Raw genomic sequence first — 23,920 nt, 5'->3', positions numbered from 1 at the left:
CTTCACTTTGCACACACTCACAACCTATCATCCCATAATAAACGTGTCCATCCCATCATGGCTTGTTATTGATCCACCTATGATTGGTTCATCGTTCCCATAATAAACCTTTCCATCCCTCTCCTTTCATCCATAACAAATCAGGTCCTATCTATATTTGGGGGTAGACCCTAAACCTAGTGATGAGAGTGGATTCCTTGGCATCACATGTTTTGAGGAGCATCGTCTTTTCATTCCTTCCTTCTTTCATGTATAATCTGCAATAAAAGATCACTTGCATCTCTGATCCACAATAAAGTTTTTGCTCTTCTCCACAATAAAGTATCAATTTCAAGGATTGTCAATTTCAAATGACACATAAGAAGCAATGAGCTTTCAACAAATCAATCTTTCAGCAAACTTTGACTACTATAGGTTTTTCAACATTATCTATCATTTATCAGGATGACAACATTGTGACCAGATCAAACATGTTAACATATGTGGCAAGATACACTAAAAACTTGAGGATTTCATTGTATGTTGGTGTCAAGTTTTTGATTTTCTTTTGATTTTATCTTTTATGGTGACATGTCTTTTAGCTTTTCTAGGATGTCTCTGACTAGAGATTTTATCTCCAAGATATCTTTGACAAGAGAGGTAAGGATGGGGTAGGTTCACCTATTTGTTGTTTGTGGATTGTCTCGTAGTAATACTATGGCTTGTCCAAGGATATGAGGACAATGTGTGAATTGGGGCATTCCTTGTCCGTGACTATCTGATCTCCATGCAAAGGGTACAATGACTATCTAGGTGAATCCTATATCTTGTTGGTCATAACCTATTTGCCATAATAAATCTTAATTATGATAATAGCACCAGAAGCTCATTCACCTCCATATCTTCTACCTTTCATCCCCTTTTTTGTTTTGTCCTCCATCATCTTTTCCCGCATCCCTGTAGTATAGAATCACATGATTGAGTATAATGACACCCAAAAAACATATGCATCTCATGTAGTATCCATATTCATCATCACATGTTAGTTTGCATCATGCATATCATATACATAAAAATCATATTTACATCCATCTTGCATGTCAATGGAATAATTATCATATTCATGTACATTATATTGTTGGGAAAATGGTGTTGTACACCTCGCATAATAATGTTTCATTGTTGCATTATTTTATTATTGTGTGAGGTGGACATGAAATTATATTGTAATATCATATTGTATTGTTTCACCTAGGAGCACATAGATGGACGTGCAACATGTAGAGATTCCCTTAAAATATTCTTGTAACCACTTGATGAGTTGTATTGACACATTGGTATTATTATATTGTATTTATTTAATGTTGGAGAATGTAATTATTATGAAGTACCCAATATTAAATTTGGGTCAAGGATAGGTAGGAAAAATATTATATTTTATTATCACATGGTTTTGGGCACATGGTTTTGATGTAATACCACTTGGTGGTTTTGTGGGAGCTTGTGTTTATAAAAGAAACCACAAGGGTAGTTGTTTGGGTTGGTCAGTTAGCCAGGTTAGAATTTGTGAAGGAGAAATCATGGCATGGGATGTGTGGATTCATGCTTGGTGATGAGGAGGCAACAGACTGGGAGGATAACCTTGAACCAACCAACCACTAATAGGCTCACAAACTCTACCAAAAGAGTCCTTACATAACACTAAGTCAAGAAATGATTCAGTGACACTAAATAATTCCTTGGGAGACTCAAGGTCTGCAATATGTCCGCTTACAAACAACTAACACTCTCAAGTCTTGTGTGACTACACGTACCCTTGCGTACATGAGTGGGCTACTACTAGGCTTTAGGGGTTTGAAAGGCCCACTTGACCAGTTCAATACAACAATCCTTGGAGGGGTGATCTCACAACACCTTAATACAAATGAAATAGGATTTCATGGTTTATACCCACCGGAACATCAATTTTGACTCACTTGCCCACAAACAGACCTAGTTGCACTTAGGCCTCCATTTGAAGGAATCGGGTGATAACTTTTGACACCCTGAGGATCTAGGTGAACAAATTATATTTTCAGAAATCATTTTGGGAGTTCTCAACAATATCTCACTTTCTGGTACTAGACCAACTTGCAGATATCCCAACCTATACTACACTAACAGACCTAATAGGGCTATTTAAGCCTATTTGACTGGACACCTTCCACAAACTTGTTTGGTTATCCTAATTGGTGACCATCACTAACCATGAAATGTTATATAAACCTCCAAAGTACTTTTATAACACATTAAAACCCCTTTCCAATGCTGTACCACTCAATTCTAATGCAGTGCACTCATCAAACCAGTCTGTCACATAGAGATGGCAGACCTAGGGTTAGTTCTCCATCCTCTTCACCCTATTGTGTCCTCTTAATGGATTTTCAAAATGACATATGATACAATGTCATATCATCTCCTCTAATGAAAAAGTTTTCAGTTAAGGATTGATAGGCCAAAACCCATTATTGTGTCAAACCCTAGGAGTTTGAGGGTTTTAGGCTACCCGGTAGAGATTTGCTTGTAGAATGGGGAAATGATAACTTCAAGACTTCACACCGAATGCAAAACAAAGGCAAAACAATCTAGTTTCAGGATCTATGCCATGAACATTCTTTCCAATCCACCTGCAATATGAAATCAATAGAAATTAGATGGTTTCCTGAGTTTCCAACAGTTCGTGATGCTTCGATTTCCTTTCCAAATCAACCAAAATCAACCCAACTAACATCTTTCAATGTTTGGGGTCCTGTGAGGCCCTACCCTGACTCATCCTGACATTTCTATTATTTTCATATTGAGACTATTATGGATGCTTATTTTTATGCATTATGGATTTAGAACTTATATGATTCCATGATTTGGATCACATTGACGTATATTGATGCTTCATTCTTATGCAATTATGAATATGAAAATTTATATGTTGCTAGAATAGAATTACTTTGAGATGATGTATGTCATTATTGGATTTACATGACTTCATTTTGATGATAGAAATAGGATGCTTATAATATGAATGGATCAATTTTGAGGATTATGATAATTGCTTATGTGGAATCAATTGGGATATATGAGATATTGATTCATTACTGTCAATTGTATGAGTTTTTGAAGTGTATTCGAATGCATGTGTTTAATAATATATTTGTGGTTATTTGGAATTACTAATGTAGTAATTGAGATGCACAGGAAAATTATCCATGTGACCATGAAAATAATATGGAGAACCAAACCTAGACCTATGTACGTTTGTTAAGCCAGGGGTTGTCTATTTGGAGAGACAACACCTCGTTTGTATTGTATTTTATTTGTGAAAGTAAATGATGCATGTGTGTTAAATTGATTTTATTAAATTGTGTAATCCTACAAGAGACAAATTCCATGTGTGATTTTTATATTGTATTTTATTGTGTCACTTGACACATGCTGATTAGTGTCATTGATTTTGACTTGTCTCTTGGAGGGAGTTTTGTTTCTACCAAAGCCTTTTCAAACATTTAAGTGTGGTCCCAAATTTGCCTTGGGTAGGGAGTCTTGGGAGTGGTCAACTCAGGTTTGACCCGTAGGTTAACTTCAGTTGAGTTTCTAAGGGGTCAAATGGACTCTTAGGGTCAGTTTTAGGGCTTTTCCAAAGGTCCAAAGGGCATACCTATGGGTTAGGGGTATTTTTAAACATGTGACTACTCCCATGTGACTGTTTAGTCATCTCAAAAAGTGGTTTTCCCAAGGTGAGCGAAAATTCAACTTAGAAGGTTCCTCCTCAGATAGACAACCTTTCATTTTGGTGTAAGACTCTCTTCCCCATCCTCTCTTACCTTTTCCCTTTCCAGTTTAAGCAACATTTAAGAGGTTGGGAAGAACAACCAATGGGAACTCTCACTTTACCCAAGGGGTTGGGAAGAGTGAGAGAGGCCTTCTTAGGCAAGGATTAGGGACTTAGTGAGTAATCACCCACTCTCCATGGTTGGAGATTATGCAATTTTTGAAAGAATAGTTGTAGGATAGAAATTTTGGTGAAGTGTTGGTGAAGAGATTGTGTGGATTTGGGCTGCTCATCCCCAACTAAATCTATCAAACTTTTTGGTAGATTAAGGTTGGTTCTTACTTCTTTTGTTTATGTTGTATATGTTTGTTTGGAAAAATGCTTGTATGGAAAAGGATGTGTATATGTATTTTGCTTTGTAGAAGAAAGATGTAATTTCCTTCCTTTGTTTCTTTTTATGTTTTCTTGTATTGGGAGTGTCCAAGGCCTTCTACTCTTGGGAGAGTAGGATGGTCTTGGGGTGGAAGAAGTATGACAGCCTTGGGTGAGAGGATCTTCCTTATGGAGAGTGATCTCAAGGGTGCTCTTTGTGACCCTTGTTGCATAGCCTTGTGTATGCATTTGGGGGTCATAAGGGGAGAAGATATGGCTTATATGCCTTTGGGGGGCATAAGGGTGTGGAGATGTATTTTGTTGTATTTTGGTTACCATGAGGTGGCTTGAGTTGTTCCATGCTTGCAGTCTCCCCAACGGTATTTGGTCCACTTCCACCCATAGAAAAATCATCACAAGTTGTAGTGAAAGTGTAGCTTGGGTTGGGAAAATGTTTGTTGAGTGTTTGCCCCTTTGTTTGTTGTGGTTGTTTGTTTGTGACCCGTCTAGTGCTTGGTTCTCCAAGCTTGGGGATGGCTTCTAGTAAGCCTAGGCTAGGAGGTGAGCACTCCATGGTAAAGCTTTTGTTCTATTGCAGGTTGCTTGGGATGGGAAGGAAAAGGAAGAAATTAGTTGCTGGTTTTTACTTTTGTTGCAGAAAAGATTCAGAAAAAAGTTGTATTTATTATTGTAGCTTTGTAAAGAAAAACCCAATGATGTATTTATTTTCCAAGAGTAAAGAAATGCTTGTATTTTATTTGAAAGTCCTCTTTCAAAGGAAAGGAGAAACTAGAAGGGTTTTCAAACCCCTTGTATTTGTTATCTACATTGTAAACTAAGTATGTTATAAAGAAATGCTTTATTCTATTGATTTACCTTTGCAAAAAGAATGTGTATTATTTTCATCAAGTTCCTATAGTTACTAAAATGATATTTGTTGTATTCTTGTCATATAGAAAAATATAAGTTCATTTTATTCCTTATTGCAAATTTAAAAAAAAGAGGTTGGTCTATTTACAAATTCAATAAATGGTTAAATAGGCTTAATATGCCTTTCTCTAGGTTGATTTAAATGTCTCCTAGGTTAATATAGTTGCTATGTTAATTTATTATTTTTTGTCACTTAATTAATTGCAAGAAAATAAATCTAATTAGTGATACATTTCTGAAGTTAGCATCTTAGTTTTGCAAAAAAAAAAAAAAAATGAAATAAAGCTTGCTGTTGGTGTGTATTTTAAATATTAGTTTGCAGAATGCTTATAACAAAAAAGAGAGCAGAATATAAAACTCATATTTTCAGCCTATTAGAAATGAATATTTCACCATTATCATGCTGTAAATGATATTACTAATTTCTGCATGTATTAAAGATTTATTAAAAAAAAGGGAAACTCATAGTCTTTGCTTAAAGTGTGTTAATGTAAAAATATATATAAAGACATGTATATATATTTAACCCATAAAATATTTCATCCTAGAAACCTGCATGAGAAAAAAAAGAAAACACATGTACAAATGCATGGTTATATATATATATATGTTGTTTTTATTTTTATTTTTAAAAAATATACAAAAAAAATAGAATTAAATAAACAAAAAAAAATGCTAGAGCAGTTGTGCCTTACCCCCCCCTCGGCCTTGTGGGAATGCACGCAGGCGAGGAGAGCGAAAGCGCCCCCATGCTGTGGGTGGCAACCCCCAGCGGTGGCCACAGCCGCCTCTGTGGGCCGCAACCCACAGTCAGGGAAGCTTCGGCTCCCCTTGTGGGCAACGCCCCACAACGGTGGTCGTCCCTGTAGGGAGCCCCCACGGGTAGCCGCCGCCACTTCTCCCCACTCCCCTCTCCCCTTCCTCCGCTGTCCGCTCGGCCCTCAGCCCTACATGAAACTCCCTCCACCGTGTGATGGAATCCACCGCCTCCTCTACTTGCACTTCGCACACACACACAACACTTCAAAAAAAAAAAAAAAAAAAAAGATGTTAAAGAAAAAAAAAAGAATAAGAGATTAGGGATGCAACACCCCAAAAATATACATGCAACCCTAACCCATTTTGGGTTAGGGTTAGCATAGAAGCCCTTAGAATTTATTTAAACGAAATAGAAGTAAAAGAAAAAAGAAGGGGGGAAAATACTCATTTAAATTTTGAATAGGGTTTTTCCCCATCCCTTTAACTTAATCATATATGCTAGTTTTTGTTTTAGTAAAGGAACCTTTCATCTTTCATAGATATATATGAATATGTATATATGTATATATATAGATATAAATACTAGATATACATCTACCTCTCTCTCTCTCTCTATATATATATATATAATTGTATATATATATATATGAACAATTAATATCTAATTTTGGATTAATAGATTTACGTTCATATTTATATTTGATGCATTAGATTTAAATTCTTTGGAGATTGACCTTTAGGGAGTTATAGTGATTTTTTTGTAAGTCATGATGGCCCCTTTAATTTGAATTTATTAGGCACATTTTAATTAATGGTAATTTTGCTTTATAGGTTTAATTAATCTAAGAGTTGGGGCAAATTAATTTAGACCCTAGGCAATTAAAGGACTATTTGAGATTTATAATATCTCTTATCAATTAATGTAGAGATTTTTGTTAAGTGAGTTTAATTATTTATTAATTGGGAGATAATAATAATTCTTTTGGAGAATTATTATCCCACTTTTAACTTAGATTATTTTCGCCTAATTGATTTAGTTGTTAGATTTACTCAAAACATAGTTAAGACTAAACTTGTTTTGCGTTATTTTAGTAAGTTAGTTGTACTAGGTTAAGTATTTAAAAAAAAAAATTATTCCGTTTGTGCCCAAAAGTTTGGGCATGACATTTTGGTATCAAAGCAAGGTTTCGAACACTAGGAACCTTTCTCCATTACGTTTCGCTTTAGATTATTTAATTAATTAAATTATATTTATTTTTACTATATTTATTTTTAATTAGTTAAATTTTTTCTCCAAAATTATTTATTTATTTCATTTTGTTTTATTTTCATATAAGGATGCCTCCAACTACGCGACAAGCTTGCAAACGTGGTAGAGGCCCTAGGCGTGAACGCATGGCATGCGAAGAGGTCGATAGGGAGGAATCAGTTCTGGAAGTGAACCCAGAAGCTCCTCTCGAACGACTAGTTGACCTGAACCGAGACATCTTGGTAGCTCTACAGAACTTGATTGGCATAGTTCAGGATAGGATTCTGGCAGTAGATCATAATGTTGAGAACTAGGACTCAGGGAGCCATAGAACAGTAGAATGAGAATGGAGTAGGAGTCCACCTCCTAATCCCATAGAGAGTCAGGCTGGGCATGAGCCCGAGTCTGTTCACCTACCAGCACCACCTCCAGTAGTAGCACTAGTGTATTATGAGAGGTCATGTCGGGATCTAGGGGATCTAATCAGAGAGGTTATGCATCTTCAGCAACCATCTTTTGGGGGATCTACCGATGAGGTAGAAGTAGAGGCATGGGTTTTGAGCCTGGATAGGTGCTTTGCATTGTGCTCCTATGAGAGCAATCTAAAGGCACATGCAGCAGTCCACCTATTGCAAGGAACAACCTCCACATGGTGGAGACAGGAGGAATATAAGTGTGGCTTAGTGATAGATACTCTCACTTGGGAGATTTTCACAGAGAGATTCAGGGAGAGGTACTTATCAAAACATTACAAACAGCATAGGGTGGATGAGTTCCATGACCTCCAGCAGAAGGGTCTTTTAGTGACCCAGTACGAGAACAAGTTCTTCAAACTCTTACCGTATGTAGACTACCTGAAAGACGAGAAGCTTCTCATCAACTGATTTATCAGAGGGTTGAATACCGGCATAGCAAGACCGATGAGGATGGCCACTCTAGGGAGCCTTTGGGTTGCCATGGAGAAGGCTTTGATAGTAGAGGAGATTCAGGTCAGACCTCAAGACTCGAGGGATTGGTTCCAGAACTGTAACCCTACACCCCAGACTTATGGGTTTCAGAAACCCCATTGGAAGGGTAACAACAGAGACACATCAGGGTTCTCCAAACCCCCTCCTCCACAACAGTCACAACAAAACCAGAGGCAAAGGGCTCCGTAGAGTCAGCAGGGCGTGAAGCCCAAGCAATGGTAGTCACAGGGTCAGAGGCGAGATCAGTAATCTCAGGCTCCTTACACACCTCTAGCGAGGACTCAGTAGTCCTCTAGTGGTGGGTACAGTGGTTCTAGAAAAATAGGGGGACAGTCTTTCTCTAGGCCATAGGGCGTGTAGTTTCAGGCATGTGGCGCTTGCTTCACATGTGGAGCCATGGGACACATGGCGAGAGAGTGTCCTCAAGGTCAAATGATAGGCAGTCAAAGGATGGCAGCATCAGAGCTGACAGTTGGGGATATGGGCAAGTCCCATAGGTTCTTCACAGCGGTTGACAATCACTAGGCAAAGCATCAGGCCATGGTTATTGAGGTTGCAGGTATGATCAGAGGTAGCAGTGTATCTATATTATTTGATTCAGGAGCTACTGACTCTTTTATATCTCAATTGGTTGTGGAGCATTGCGGGCTAGTGGTAATTAGACAAGAGGTCAGTTGGGAAGTGGAATTAGCTTCAGGGGCTAGAGTGTCAGTGGAATCAGAGGTTAGGGGATGTCAGCTTCAGATTGGTAATACCACCACCTTAGTAGACCTTAGAGCTACACCACTCGGATCACATGGCATCATACTTGGCATGGATTGGCTTTATGCCCATAGAGCCAAGATGGATTGTCACCTAAAAAGGATCGAATGCAAGGATGATCATGGTTCTCCCATAGTAATCACTAGAATTCAGAGACCCGTGTCTCTTCGTATGATCTCTGCAGTGCAGCTTAAGCGGAGCATATGAAAGGGATGCCAGTTATTTGCCATCACCATTAGTGATAGAGAAGAAGAAGAAAAGGAACCATCTATTGATGACCATCCTATCCTTAAGAGATTTTCAAACATATTTCCTTCAGAGTTACCTGGTATACCACCTCGTAGAGAGATTGATTTTCATATAGACCTTGCTCTTGGAGCTGAGCCAGTTTCAAGAGCACCATATAGGATGACCGCAGATAAGCTTAATGAGCTCAAGATGCAGCTTGAGGAACTCCTAGAGAAAGGCCACATTCATCCTAGTGTATCCCCTTAGGGTGCACCAGTCATCTTCGTGAAGAAGAAGGACAGATCTCTCCGATTATGCATGGATTACCATCAGTTGAAGAAAGTAACCATCAAGAACTGATATCCTTTGCCTAGGATCGATGATTTATTCGACCAACTTCAGGGTGCGAAAGTATTTTCCAAAATTGATCTGAAGTCAGGGTACCATCAGTTGAAGATAGTGGATAGCGATATCCACAAGACCGCTTTTCACACTAGATATGGCCACTATGAGTTCACCGTGGTCCCATTCGATCTTACAAATGCCCAGCTATTTTCATGAGTCTCATGAATGGAGTATTCCACCATTTTCCTTGACCATTTTGTGATTGTGTTTCTTGATGACATATTGATATATTCACGGAATGAGAAGGAGCATGAGGAGCACCTGAGACAGGTTTTCCAGTGTTTGAGGGATAATCAGTTGTACGGTAGTTTGTCAAAGTGTGCTTTCTTTATAATAGAGGTCAAGTACCTTGGTCATGTTATATCTGGTGATGGGATCTTAGTAGACCCATCAAAGATCAGAGCCATTATGGATTGGCCAGCACCAACTAGTGTGATAGAGTTCAGGAGCTTCATGGGCATAGTAGGTTATTATCGACGTTTTGTTGAGGGATTCTCTAGAGTTGCACATCCTATTACTTCTCTTCAGCACAAAGGGAAGAAATATGAGTGGACAGAGAAGTGCGAGAAGGCCTTTTAGGAACTTAAGAAGGCACTTACTAGTGCACCTATCCTTGTAGTGCTAGATCCCTCAGCTGACTTCATGGTTTGCATAGATGCTTCCCTAGAGGGTTTAGGAGCAGTCCTTATGCAGGATGGCAAAGCTACAACTTTTGAGTCTAGGAAACTTAAGACTCATGAGCTTAATTACCCTACTCATGACCTTGAGCTTGTAGCAGTAGTGCATGCACTTGTGAGGTGGAGACATTTCCTTTTGGGTCATCATTTTGAGTTACACTCAAGACCATTAGAGCCTTCAGTACATATTCACTCAACCGAATCTTTATGCACACCAGAGGAGATGGATGGAATTCTTGTGCGAGTATGATTTTGACATTCACTACATCAAAGGGAAAGAAAAAATAGTTACAGATGCTTTGAGTAGGAGATGTCATGAGGTATACACCATATCTATGGGCATGGATTTGAGAGATTGGATAATGCAGTAGTTGCCAGAGGATGGATGGTATTTAGAGGTTTTCCAGGGTATACGATCTTAGGAAACTTTAGAAGTGAAATATGTGGATTATTCCTTAGAGTTCGATGGATTATTATGCCATAGAGGGCTCATCTATGTACCTTCTTCTAGGGGATTGCAGGAGTTCATTATCACAGAGGCTCATAGAGCTCCTTATACAGCACATCCTGGGGTTAAGAAGATGCATGTAGACTTGAGGGAGTTATACCATTGGCTAGGAATATGGTAGCTTATTGCTGAATTGGTAGCCCGATGCCTAGAGTGTCAGAGAGTCAAGGCGGAGCACCGCCATCCAGGTGGGTTGCTCAAATCTCATGCTATACCAGAGTGGAAGTGGGATACTATATCCATGGATTTCATCATTGGTCTCCCTATTTCATCTCGTCGCCATGATGCCATCTTGGTGACGGTTGACAAGTTGACCAAAGTGGCCCACTTTTCACTAGTTCGTACCACCTTCACAACACCAGCAGTAGCACAGGTGTTCTTGCGAGACATTGTCAGACTTCATGGCATCCCATGCAAGATCATTTCTGACAGGGATTCCCTCTTCACTTCTTCCTTTTGGAAGGCATTACAGGCAGCTATGGGTACCAAGCTCAATTTCAGTACATCCTATCATCCGGAAATGGATGGTCAGACAAAGAGGGTTAATTAGGTGTTAGAGGATATGCTTCACATGTACATCATGGACCACCAGACTAGATGGGAAGAGTACCTTCCCTTAGTGGAGTTTGCCTATAACAATGGGCATCACACATCTTTGGGGATGCCACCCTATCAGGCATTATATGGCAGACCTTGTAGGACATCGTTGAGTTGGGACCGCATAGAGGACAGAGTTGCTATTGGTCCTGAGATAGTTCAGGATATGGAGGAGCAGGTGGATTTGATTAGGCAATGTCTTAGAGAGGCACAGGATAGATAGAAGAAATATGTTGATGCAAAGAGGATAGATCGTAGCTACTTGGTTGGACACAGAGTCTTCTTGAGAGTGCGACCGCATAAGAGTCCATTCCATTATGGAAAGGGTTCTAAGCTCGCACCTTGATTTGTAGGACCATTTGAGATCCTTGAGAGGATAGGACCAGTTGTCTATCATTTAGGATTGCCACCTAGCTTGTCGCACATCCATGATGTGTTTCATGTTTCAGTTTTGAGGAAATATATATATGATGAGTCCCATATTCTAGATTGGGATGCCTTGCAAGTGGAGTCGGACGGGCAGCTAGCTTTGGAGCCCATTCGCATTTTGGCACACCGGACACTGGGCCTTTGAGGTTGAGAGCTGGACTAGGCTAGGATCCAGTGGGATTGCTATGATGAGGTTACAACTTCATGGGAGGATGCAACATGTATGAGATCACAGTACCCCCACCTTTTTGATGAACTCCAGCAGGAAGTTCATGCCTAGAGGGGGAGGGTGTGAGGCCCTACCCTGACTCATCTTGACATTTATGTTATTTTCATATTGAGACTATTATGGATGCTTATTTTTATGCATTATAGATTTAGAACTTATATGATTCCATGATTTGGATCACATTTACATATATTGATGCTTCATTCTTATGCAATTATGAATATGAAAATTTATATGTTGCTAGAATAGAATTACTTTGAGATGATGTATGTCATTATTGGATTTGCAAGACTTCATTTTGATGATAGAAATAGGATGCTTATAATATGAATGGATCAATTTTGAGGATTATGATAATTGCTTATGTGGAATCAATTGGGATATATGAGATATTGATTTATTACTGTCAATTGTATGAGTTTTTGAAGTGTATTCAAATGCATGTGTTTAATAATATATTTGTGGTTATTTGGAATTACTAATGTGTTAATTGAGATGCACAGGAAAATTATCCATGTGACCATGGAAATAATATGGAGAACCAAACCTAGACCTATGTTTGTTTGTTAAGCTAGGGGTTGTCTATTTGGAGAGACAACACCCTTCTGAATTGTATTTTATTTGTGAAAGTAAATGATGCATGTGTGTTAAATTGATTTTATTAAATTGTGTAATCCTACAAGAGACAAATTCCATGTGTGATTTTTATATTGTATTTTATTGTGTCACTTGACACATGTGCTGATTAGTGTCATTGATTTTGACTTGTCTCTTGGAGGAAGTTTTGTTTCTACCAAAGCCTTTTCAAATATTTGAGTGTGGTCCCAAATTTGCCTTGGGTAGGGAGTCTTGGGAGTGGTCAACTCAGGTTTGACCCGTAGGTTAACTTCAGTTGGGTTTCTAAGGGGTCAAATGGACTCCTAGGGTCAGTTTTAGGGCTTTTCCAAAGGTCCAAAGGGCATACCTATGGGTTAGGGGTATTTTTAAACATGTGACTACTCCCATGTGACTGTTTAGTCACCTCAAAAAGTGGTTTTCCCAAGGTGAGCGAAAATTCAACTTAGAAGGTTCCTCCTAGGAAAGACAACCTTTCCTTTTGGTGTCAGACTCTCTCCCCCATCCTCTCTTACCTTTTCCCTTTCCAGTTTAAGCAACATGTAAGAGGTTGGGAAGAATAACCAATGGGAACTCTCACTTTACCCAAGGGGTTGGGAAGAGTGAGAGAGGCCTTCTTAGGCAAGGATTAGGGACTTAGTGATTAATCACTCACGCTCCATGGTTGGAGATTATGCAATTTTTGAAATAATAGTTGAAGGATAGAAATTTTGGTGAAGTGTTGGTGAAGAGATTGTGTGGATTTGGGCTGCTCATCCCCAACTAAATCTATCAAACCTTTTGGCAGATTAAGGTTGGTTCTTACTTCTTTTGTTTATGTTGTATATGTTTGTTTGGAAAAATGCTTGTATGGAAAAGGATGTGTATATGTATTTTGCTTTGTAGAAGAAAGATGTAATTTCCTTCCTTTGTTTCTTTTTATGTTTTCTTGTATTGGGAGTGTCCAAGGCCTTCTACTCTTAGGAGAGTAGGATGGTCTTGGGGTGGAAGAAGTATGTCAGCCTTGGGTGAGAGGCTCTCCCTTATGGAGAGTGATCTCAAGGGTGTTCTTTGTGACCCTTGCTGCATAGCCTTGTGTATGCATTTCGGGGTCATAAGGGGAGAAGATATGGCTTATATGCCTTTGGGGGGAATAAGGGTGTGGAGATGTATTTTGTTGTATTTTGGTTACCATGAGGTGACTTGAGTTGTTCCATGCTTGTAGTCTCCCCAATGGTATTTTGTCCACTTCCACCTATGGAAAAATCATCACAAGTTGTAGTGAAAGTGTAGCTTGGGTTGGGAAAATGTTTGTTGAGTGTTTTCTCCTTTGCTTGTTGTGGTTGTTTGTTTGTGACCCGTCTAGTGCTTGGTTCTCCAAGCTCGGGGGTGGCTTCTAGTAAGCCTAGGCTGGGAGGTGAGCACTCCATGGTAAAGCTTTTGTTCTATTGCAGGTTGCTTGGGATGGGAAGGAAAAGGAAGAAATTAGTTGTTGGTTTTTACTTATGTTGCAGAAAAGATTAAGAAAAAAGTTGTATTTATTATTGTAGCTTTGTAAAGAAAAAGCCAATGATGTATTTATTTTCCAAGAGTAAAGAAATGCTTATATTTTATTTGAAAGTCCTCTTTCAAAGGAAAGGAGAAACTAGAAGGGTTTTCAAACCCCTTGTATTTGTTATCTACAATGTAAACTAAGTATGTTAAAAAGAAATGCTTTATTCTATTGATTTATCTTTGCAAAAAGAATGTGTATTATTTTTATCAAGTTCCTATAGTTACTAAAATGATATTTGTTGTAATCTTGTCATATAGAAAAATATAAGTTCATTTTATTCCTTCTTGCAAATTGAAAAAAAAGAGGTTGGTCTATTTACAAATTGAATAAATGGTTAAATAGGCTTAATATGCCTTTCTCTAGGTTGATTTAAATGTTTCCTAAGTTAATATAGTTGCTGTGTTAATTTATTATTTTCTGTCACTTAATTAATTGTAGGAAAATAAATCTAATTAGTGATACATTTCTGAAGTTAGCATCTTAGTTTTGCAAAAAAAAAAATATGAAATAAAGCTCGCTGTTGGTGTGTATTTTAAATATTAGTTTACAGAATGCTTATAACATAAAAAAAGAGAGCAGAATATAAAACTCATATTTTCAGCCTATTAGAAATGAATATTTCACCATTATCATGTTGTAAATGATATTACTAATTTCTGCATGTATAAAAGATTTATTAAAAAAAAGGGAAACTCATAGTCTTTGCTTAAAGTGTGTTAATGTATATATATATATATATATATATATATATATATATATATATTTAATCCATAAAATATTTCATCCTGGAAACTAGCATGAGAAAAGAAAGAAAACAGATGTACAAATGCATGGTTATATATATATATATATATGTTGTTTTTATTTTTATTTTTTTAAATATACAAAAAAAAAAATTTAAATAAACAAAAAAAAAATGCTAGAGCAGCTGTGCCTTACGCCCCCCTCGGCCCTGCGGGAATGCACGCAGGCGAGGAGAGGGAAAGCGCCCCCGCGTTGTGGGTGGCGACCCCCAGCGGCAGCCGTAGCCACCTCTATGGACCGCAACCTATAGTTGGGGAAGCTTCAACTCCCCCCTGTGGGTGGCGCCCTGCAACGGTGGTGCAGCCGAGTCTGCAGGTTACGTACCACAACGGTGGCCTTGGCCGCCACTGCGGGCCGTGACCCGCAGGCATGGCTGCAGCCATCCCTGCAAGGATCCCCCATGGGTAGCCGCCGCCACTTCTCCCCGCTCCCCTCTCCCCTTCGTCCGCTATCCGCTCGGCCCTCCGTCCTGCGTGAAACTCCCTCCGCCTTGAGATGGAATCCGCCGCCTCCTCTACCTGCACTTCACACACACACACAACACTTCAAAAAAAAAAAAAAAAAGATGTTAAAGAAAAAAAAAAGAATAAGAGATTAGGGATGCAACACCTCAAATATACATGCAACCCTAACCCATTTCGAGTTAGGGTTAGCATAAAAGCCCTTAGATTTTTTTTAAAAGAAATAGAAGTAAAAGAAAAAAGAAAAGGTGGGGAAAATACTCATTTAAATTTTGAATAGGGTTTTTCCCCATCCCTTTAACTTAATCATATATGCTAGTTTTTGTTTTAATAAAGGAACCTTTCATCTTTCATAGATATATATGAATATGTATATATATAGATATAAATACTATATATATATAATTGTATATATATATATGAACAATTAATATCTAATTTTAGATTAATAGATTTACGTTCATATTTATATTTGATGCATTAGATTTAAATTCTTTGGAGATTGACCTTTAGGGAGTTATAGTGATTTTTTTTGTAAGTCATGATGGCCCCTTTAATTTGAATTTATTAGGCACATTTTAATTAATGGTAATTTTGCTTTATAGGTTTAATTAATCTAAGAGATGGGGCAAATTAATTTAGACCCTAGGCTATTAAAGGACTATTTGAGATTTATAATATCTCTTATCAATTAATTTAGAGATTTTTGTTAAGTGAGTTTAATTATTTATTAATTGGGAGATAATAATAATTCTTTTGGAGAATTATTATTCCGCTTTTAACTTAGATTATTTTCGCTTAATTGATTTAGTTGTTAGATTTACTCAAAACATAGTTAAGACTAAACTTGTTTTGCGTTATTTTAGTAAGTTAGTTGTACTAGGTTAAGTATTTAAAAAAAAAAAATTATTCCGTTTGTGCCCAAAAGTTTGGGCATGACAGGTCCTTAAAGGTGTCACCCCAAATGAACACAACCTCCTCCAACCATTTTTCAAACTGAATGGATCGTTGGAGAATCACAACTTACAAAAAGTACAAAATTATCATGACAACAAATTGACAATATGACAATTTTTGTATTATTCAACCAACTTAGACTCCTAACTATCATAGTCCCCCAAAATGATTAAATTTGATTCTAAAACATCAAAAATGACTCAAATAAACCTTTTTCCACTTGATCCCTCAATTTAGACCATTGTGACCCTTATTGACTCAATTTGCTCTGCAAGACCCTAGGTGACAATTTGACCCATACATGGACAAACTTGTCACACTCCTAGGATAGTGAATTACAAAAAAAAGACCCATAGGGTCTTATTACTTTCATCTTAGACTAATAGAAAATCATCTTGTCTTTGGATCATTCCTTCATAGGTAGGTGCTCCTGCACCACTTGGTCACATGGAGTGCTTGGTTATGGCTGGGTTTTCGAAGGCTTTCCATAATTGTATTGTAATGGACGCATTGCTGATAATAAATGGTGGATGATTATTTTGGAGGCTGATTTTTTCCCTCATGAGGGTTTTCCCAAGATATATCTTTTGTCAAATTTTCATGGGTATGTTGTCTATTCTTTGCATATGGCTTCTATGTGTTGATTTGATACAAATATTAATTGGGTTATGTGGAAATTGTCATAAATATGGCTGCAAGTTTCCTTTCATATATCACATCATGTATACACTACTTGTTAGCACATCATATAAACATCATTAGCACTAGTGTATCCATCATACATCATTTTAAGTATAAAACATTTGCATTTCCATAAGTATAACAATTGCATTACATCATCATCATGCATAACATAAACATAAAAAAGAACATTAAAAAATGCATCTCATACATATTGCATCACATCTCATATGCATCATAGAACATCTCATAAATTATATAAAATTATCACATCATTAGCATAACATCATCATAAGTAAATGCATCACATAAAAGACATGTACTAATCATCGCCAAAATAAATCATCTCACATATATATAAAAAATAATGTGTCATGATACAATGATGTCAAAAACCATACGACTACAAAATCACTCGAAGGTGTCTACATCATCATACAAAACTAATACAAAATGGACCAGAGAAAACTATGATGATCTCCCTCCCTTGGAGTTGGTAAGCCTCGATGAAATCTGATCTCTCAAAGGCCCAACCCCTAGATCCTATCTTCGACCCCATCTTGTTGATCCTACTGCTCGTGCAAGTGGTCCCATCTCCCCCATTAGATGCCCTTTGTCAATCCTTGTGAGTAGAAGTTTGAGATGCTCATCTATAGATACTAGCCCGTGAGTGAGGTGGTACCATTGCCTCACATAAAATCCTCTAGTATCTTGTCTTCTCCCTAGCTCTGATATAGTAGGAATATCCTGATCAAGGTTGTGTAGCCCTGGCCAACTTGATAGTCTCCTTAGTGGTTGTCTACTACTCAATGGACCTATCTCTCCCATTCTTGGTCTCTCTCATCTCTCTCCATAGTCAAGCCACCTCCCTCTCGAGATCCTCAATCTTGTCAACCTATCCTTATGTGATTTCTCTAAGCATGATGAGCTCATCCTCCTCCTCATCCCCTCCTTCGACAACCTCTGTTATACCCGCATCTGTGCTATCCTACTCTGGATCATCATATCCCTATACATCTTGTACCCCCTATACATGCCTACAATCTAGAGTGGCTATCCACCACTCCCCCTCCTTGGCCTCAACGGCCTCCCATCCCTGCCCTATCTACCTTCTCCTTTTTTTGTACCCTATAATGGTTATCCTCCCTCCCCACCTCTCACTATCATCATTGCTCCCCCTCTCCTCCGTCTCTTCCATCTTCCACCTCATCATCATCATCATCATCATCATCATCATCATCATTTAGTCTTGGTGCCATCTCTCCTAGTCTTGTTAGTCATGGAAATAGATGTGCAAGAAAGTTAGTTGCATAATTTGGTGTCATGCTTGCATCGGCTACATCTCTCTACAAATCCCATGGCATGACTACCAACACTTGGAATGCAGTCACACAACATTATAAGACAATATAGGACCCCATGTTGGCATTACAATATGTTTGTTGGTATGATGATATAATTGATAAAGGATGATTATTGTCTTAATGATATTATTTTGTCATTGATGTCAAGCAATTGATTTTCTGATTCGGTATGATGTTTCCATATCTTAAAGAGTATGTTTTGATGAGTGTAAGATGTCAGTAAGTGAAACTGAAAGAATGTGAAAATGAAGGGGAGTAATAAGTTATTCAATGGGCAACTATTACTGAGTTAGATTGTGATGAGATTATGATATTTTGATTGTTTTGATATCCTATATATGTGTATTCGAAGATTGAATAAGAAGGAGAAAAGATTTCATGCAATAGAATGAGTAAAGGTTTGATACTATTCTATTTTACCAAGCAAGGAGCCAGTCGATAAAATCCAAGGTTATCGGTGTCGGTTAAAGAAGGAAGAAGTCACCGAGCATTGTCAGCAAGCAAAGCTACCGAGATAGTAACCGAGACAAATACAGAATGTCTACCGAGTAAAGTTCAGAATTAACCGAGTATCAACCAAGCAATAACAAAATGCATTGGATGAACAAATACATTATTAAATGAAGGATGCCAAGGAGCTGGAGATTTATAGAAGATTGGAATGTCATGCAAGAAGTTTGTTAAGGATCAACAACAATGAAAATTCAAGAGTTAGATCTACAACACAGATTGAACGGTCTTAATCAAGCACAAGTACCAAGGAAGGAATACAAGTTTCAAGGCAAGATAAAACATTTTTCAGTTCGAAGGATTCAATGAACCTAGTCAAGTTTGAAGATCTGATGGCTAATATTAATCATGGGAAATGTGATTAAGGAGATTAAGCAGTTAGGAATTGCTTATAAATAAGGAAAGTTGATGAACAAAGTATGCGGGCAAATAGAAGAACAATGATGCTACAAAAGTGATTACAGAGTATAGAAGATTGAAGATCTGATTGAAGAAAAGAGTGAGAAGCCCAACAAGGAGGAAGATAAGTCTTATGACAAGATTATTTTGAGCACATAGAGTCTGCTATAACATTTCAGATGTGAAGTTGTAGATATATTTTATTACTGTTATTTATTTTTGTAAGTGACAGAAAATCTCTTAACCGAGTGGACCTAACAGTCTTATTTGTAAATCCTCTAGCAAGGTAACATTCTAATTGAGTGTTTTAAATCCTTTGACAAGGTCACTTCTAACAAAGTGCAATATTCTGATAGATCTGAGGGAAATCCTTTGACCGGGTCACATGTAGCAATGTGTTTATGTAATCTTTAACAAGATTAGCTTTTAACTGAGCATACTCTAGAAGAGTATATTTTCTTTGTGGGTCTGAAATCCCATAGTGGTTTTTCCCTATTTGGGTTTCCACATTAAATCTGGTGTTAAATGTGTTTTAATGTTTCAAGTTTATTAGTTTATGAGTTTGAATGATTTACAGTCATAGTTGCATATCAAGTAAGTTCTACCGAGGTTGAATCTGATTGGAACTATTGCATTGTGAGTTTATCTGATTCACCCCCCCCCTCTCATTTAACTAACAATTGGTATCAGAGCTGGAACTCTGAAAGAAAATTTTAAAGGAACTTGAGGCAAGATCCAAAGATGTATAAAAGGGATGCACCAAAGTTGAACAAGTCAAGTTTCACCACATGGCAGAAAAGGATGAAGCTGCACTTATCAGGAATTGGAGAATATGCAACATATTATCTGGAGAATGATTACACTGCACCTATCACCTACCCTATGACAATGGAATAAATAAAGGCAAAGCAAGAACATATTCAAGCAATGATTGAAATAACATCAGCATTGACCGACTCAGAGTTTAATGATCTAGAAGGTTGTAATGATGCCAAAGCTATGTGGAATAAGCTTACATCTATGTATGGTGGTGATGAACATGTTCAAAGAGAAAAAGTAGATAGTCTAAGAGGACAACTTGAATCCATGAGAAGGAATGAAGGTGAGAACATAATCCAATACAATATAAGGTTAAAGGAAATTGTCAATCAAATCAAAGGAGCAGGAGGAACTATTGAAGAAAAGGATGTAACAAGTAAGTTGCTGAGAACACTTCTACCTGCTTATGCTATTCGAGTCTCTGCAATTAATGAATTAAGGTCTGTACCAAACATGCCAATCTCTTTAGATGCTACTATCGATAAGCTACATGCTTTTGAGTTAAGTAATTTTGATAACAGTGGGTCTTCGGTAAACAAAGTTGAATCTGCATTCAGTTCTTTTCATCTTGGTGAATCTAATGATTACAATGATAGAATGTATAAGTATGCTGAAGGAAATCATAGTGGAGCAATTGAGAGATTTCACAAAAACATGGAAGAAGTACACAAACTATATGAGGAAATCAGAAAGCAAGAAGAGTTTGAAGCATTATTAGCCAGAAGGTTACCGAGAGGCAAAGATAAGTATAAAGAAAAGTTACCTTTAAAATGTTTTAACTGTGATAAAATTGGATATATGGCTTCTAACTATCCTGACAAAGAATCTAGTGAAAAGAGAGAATACCGAGATGACAGATAGAAAGACAACCAATACAAAGGGCACCGAGACTTCAGAAGGAGAGAGAAAGACATGCCTAGTAGCTGATGAGGAATTCAATGATGATAAATCTGATGGGACTGAGATAGAGGAAGTTGTATATGTGGCTATCAAAGATGGATCAGATGAAGAAAGGTATGAAGAAAAAGCCTTAATATCACACATAAATAATAATGATTCTTGGATCATAGATAGTGGATGCTCACATCACATGACAGGTGATAAACACAAGTTTGTTAAATTAGAAGATTATGATGGAGGTTATGTAAGATTTGGTAATGATGCACCATGTCCTGTGAAAGGTAAAGGTTCTATCACACTTCTTGACAATGCTAAATGTGATGATGTATATTGGGTTGAAGGTCTGAAATACAATTTGTTGATTGTAGCACAACTAAAAAATACAGGATACCAAATAGAATTTAAGAAAGGAATTGTTAAAGTTCATGACAAACATGGAAAGTTCGCTGCTACCGTGACTCAAACAAGAGGTAATACATTTCATCTTGACTCAACTCAGAACAATTGTCTGTATAAAAAAATAGAAGATACTTGGTTATGGCATAAAAGGTTGTCATGTAAATTTTGATAACCTGATCAAAATAAGTAAGAAGCACCGTGTAAGAGGTCTACCGAGCTTGGAAAAACCTGAGAATGCAATATGCCAAGGATGCCAGATGGGTAAGATTACAAAATCAAGCTTTGCAAGTAAGTCTTACACTTCTAAAGGAATTTTAGATCTTCTACACACTGATCTTTGTGGTCCTATGAAAGTTCAAAGTTATTATGGTGATAAATACTTCATATTATTTGTGGATGATTACTCAAGGATGATGTCAGTTATGTTTTTAAAAGAGAAATCATAAGCCTTTCAAATGTTCTAATGGTATAAGGCAAGAGTTGAAAAAGAAATAGGAAGATAATTGAAATGTCTAAGATATGATAGAGGAGGAGAGTTCATTTCAGATGAATTTAACTTATTTTGCAATGATCATGGTATAAAGAGACAAGTGTCTGCATCGAGAACACCACATCAAAATGGGATAGCTGAAAGAAGAAACAGATCAATTGTAGATTGTGCCAGAACTTTGATGATAGAAAAAAGAGTACCTCAAATATTTTGGAGAGAAGCAATAAGCACTGGAGTTTACACCCTGAACCGAGTACAACTAAAGAAAGGAGCTATGAAGACACCGTATGAAATCTTGTATGACAAGAAACCAAATATAAGTTATTTTAAAATATTTGGAAGTAGATGTTATGTTCACAAAGATGACAGAAATGGAAAATTTGATTAGAAAAGTGAGGAAGGAACATTTCTTGGTTATTCCTCTAGGAGTAAAGCATTTAAATGTTTGATCAAATCATCTAACAAAATAGTGGAAAGTGCAAATGTGAAAATTGATGAATTTGTAGAAAGGAATGATGAAGGAAATTCCAAAGAACCAAAATATTATGAAGAGTTTGTATATGTACAACCGAGAAAGTTGATGAAGAAAATACTCAGTTATCGAGTGATGAAGAAGATCTTACAGAGCCTACCGATCCTATATTAGCAAAATATGTCAAAAGAAATCATGCATCAAGTCAGATTATAGGAGATAAGGATGCTCTAGTGATGACAAGGAACAAATTGAGACAGAACACATGTCTGATATCTGAGTTTGAACTGAGGATAGTAAAAGAGGCATTAAGAAATGAAGATTGGGTGAATGCTATGACAGAAGTGATTGAACAAATCAAGAAAAATGAAACATGGACACTGGTCCCAAGACCAAAAGAAAAAAATGTAATCAGTACAAAGTGGATTTTCATAAATAAGCTAAATGAAAAAGGTGAGGTCATTCAAAATAAAGCAAGGCTAGTTTGAAAAGGTTATGCTCAAGAAGAAGGAATAGACTATGGTGAGACTTTTGCACCTGTGGCAAGACTTGAGGGAGTGAGAACATTGTTGGCATATGTTGCTTACAAAAATTTCAAGGTATATCAAATGGATGTTAAATCTGCATTTTTGAATGGTATACTAGAAGAAGAAGTCTATATTGAACAGCCTGAAGGATTTATTGAAGAGAAGAATAAAGATCAGGTATGTAAGTTGAACAAAGCTTTATATGGCCTAAAGAAAGCACCTAGAGCATGGTATGAAAGGTTGCACTCTTACTTAATAGAGATTGGATTTATGAGGACCAGTGAAAATAGCAACATGTATATGAAGAATGATGAGGATAATGGAATACTGATTTCAACCATATTTGTTGATGATATTATTTTTGTGGAAATGATTCTTTATGTAAGAACTTTGGAAATGAAATGTGCAAAGAATTTGAGATGTCATTAATCGGTGAAATAAAGTATTTTATAGGTTTATAAATATTGCAAATGAAAAATGGGATTTTCATTACTCAATCCAAGTATATAAAGGAAATCTTGAAGAAATTTGGAATGGAGGATTCTAAACCTGTAAGTACTCCTATGACTACTAATTGTAAACTATCAAAGAATGATGAATTTGCATCTGTTGATGAGACACTTTACCAATCTATGATTGGAAAGTTGCAATATGTAGTTCACATCAGGCTTGATATAGCACATGTAGTAGGTATAGCTGCAAGATTTTCTGCAGATCCCAAAGAAACCCATATGAAAACAATCAAGAGAATTTTCAGATACTTGAGAGGCACTGAAGATTATGGGTTACTATATAAAAAGAGGAATGATTTTGACTTAAAAGTCTATATTGATGCTGATTGGATAGGAAATATTGATGATAGGAAAAGCATAAGCGGTGGAGCTTTCTTTTTGGGAGAAAGACTAGTGAGTTGGCATGCATTTCACAGTCAACAACTGAAGTTGAATATGTCACTGCAGCATTGAATTGTACCAATATAGCATGGATCAAACAACTGTTGGAAGGTATGAATGAGATAGTTACTGAGCTAGTAACTATATTTTGTGATAACACAAGTGACATTAACATTTCAAAGAATCTGGTAATGCACT

Source organism: Cryptomeria japonica, chromosome 7, assembly GCF_030272615.1.
Source record: "Cryptomeria japonica chromosome 7, Sugi_1.0, whole genome shotgun sequence".
Classification (NCBI taxonomy): Eukaryota; Viridiplantae; Streptophyta; class Pinopsida; order Cupressales; family Cupressaceae; genus Cryptomeria; species Cryptomeria japonica.
Note: the sequence above shows the minus strand (reverse complement) of the source record.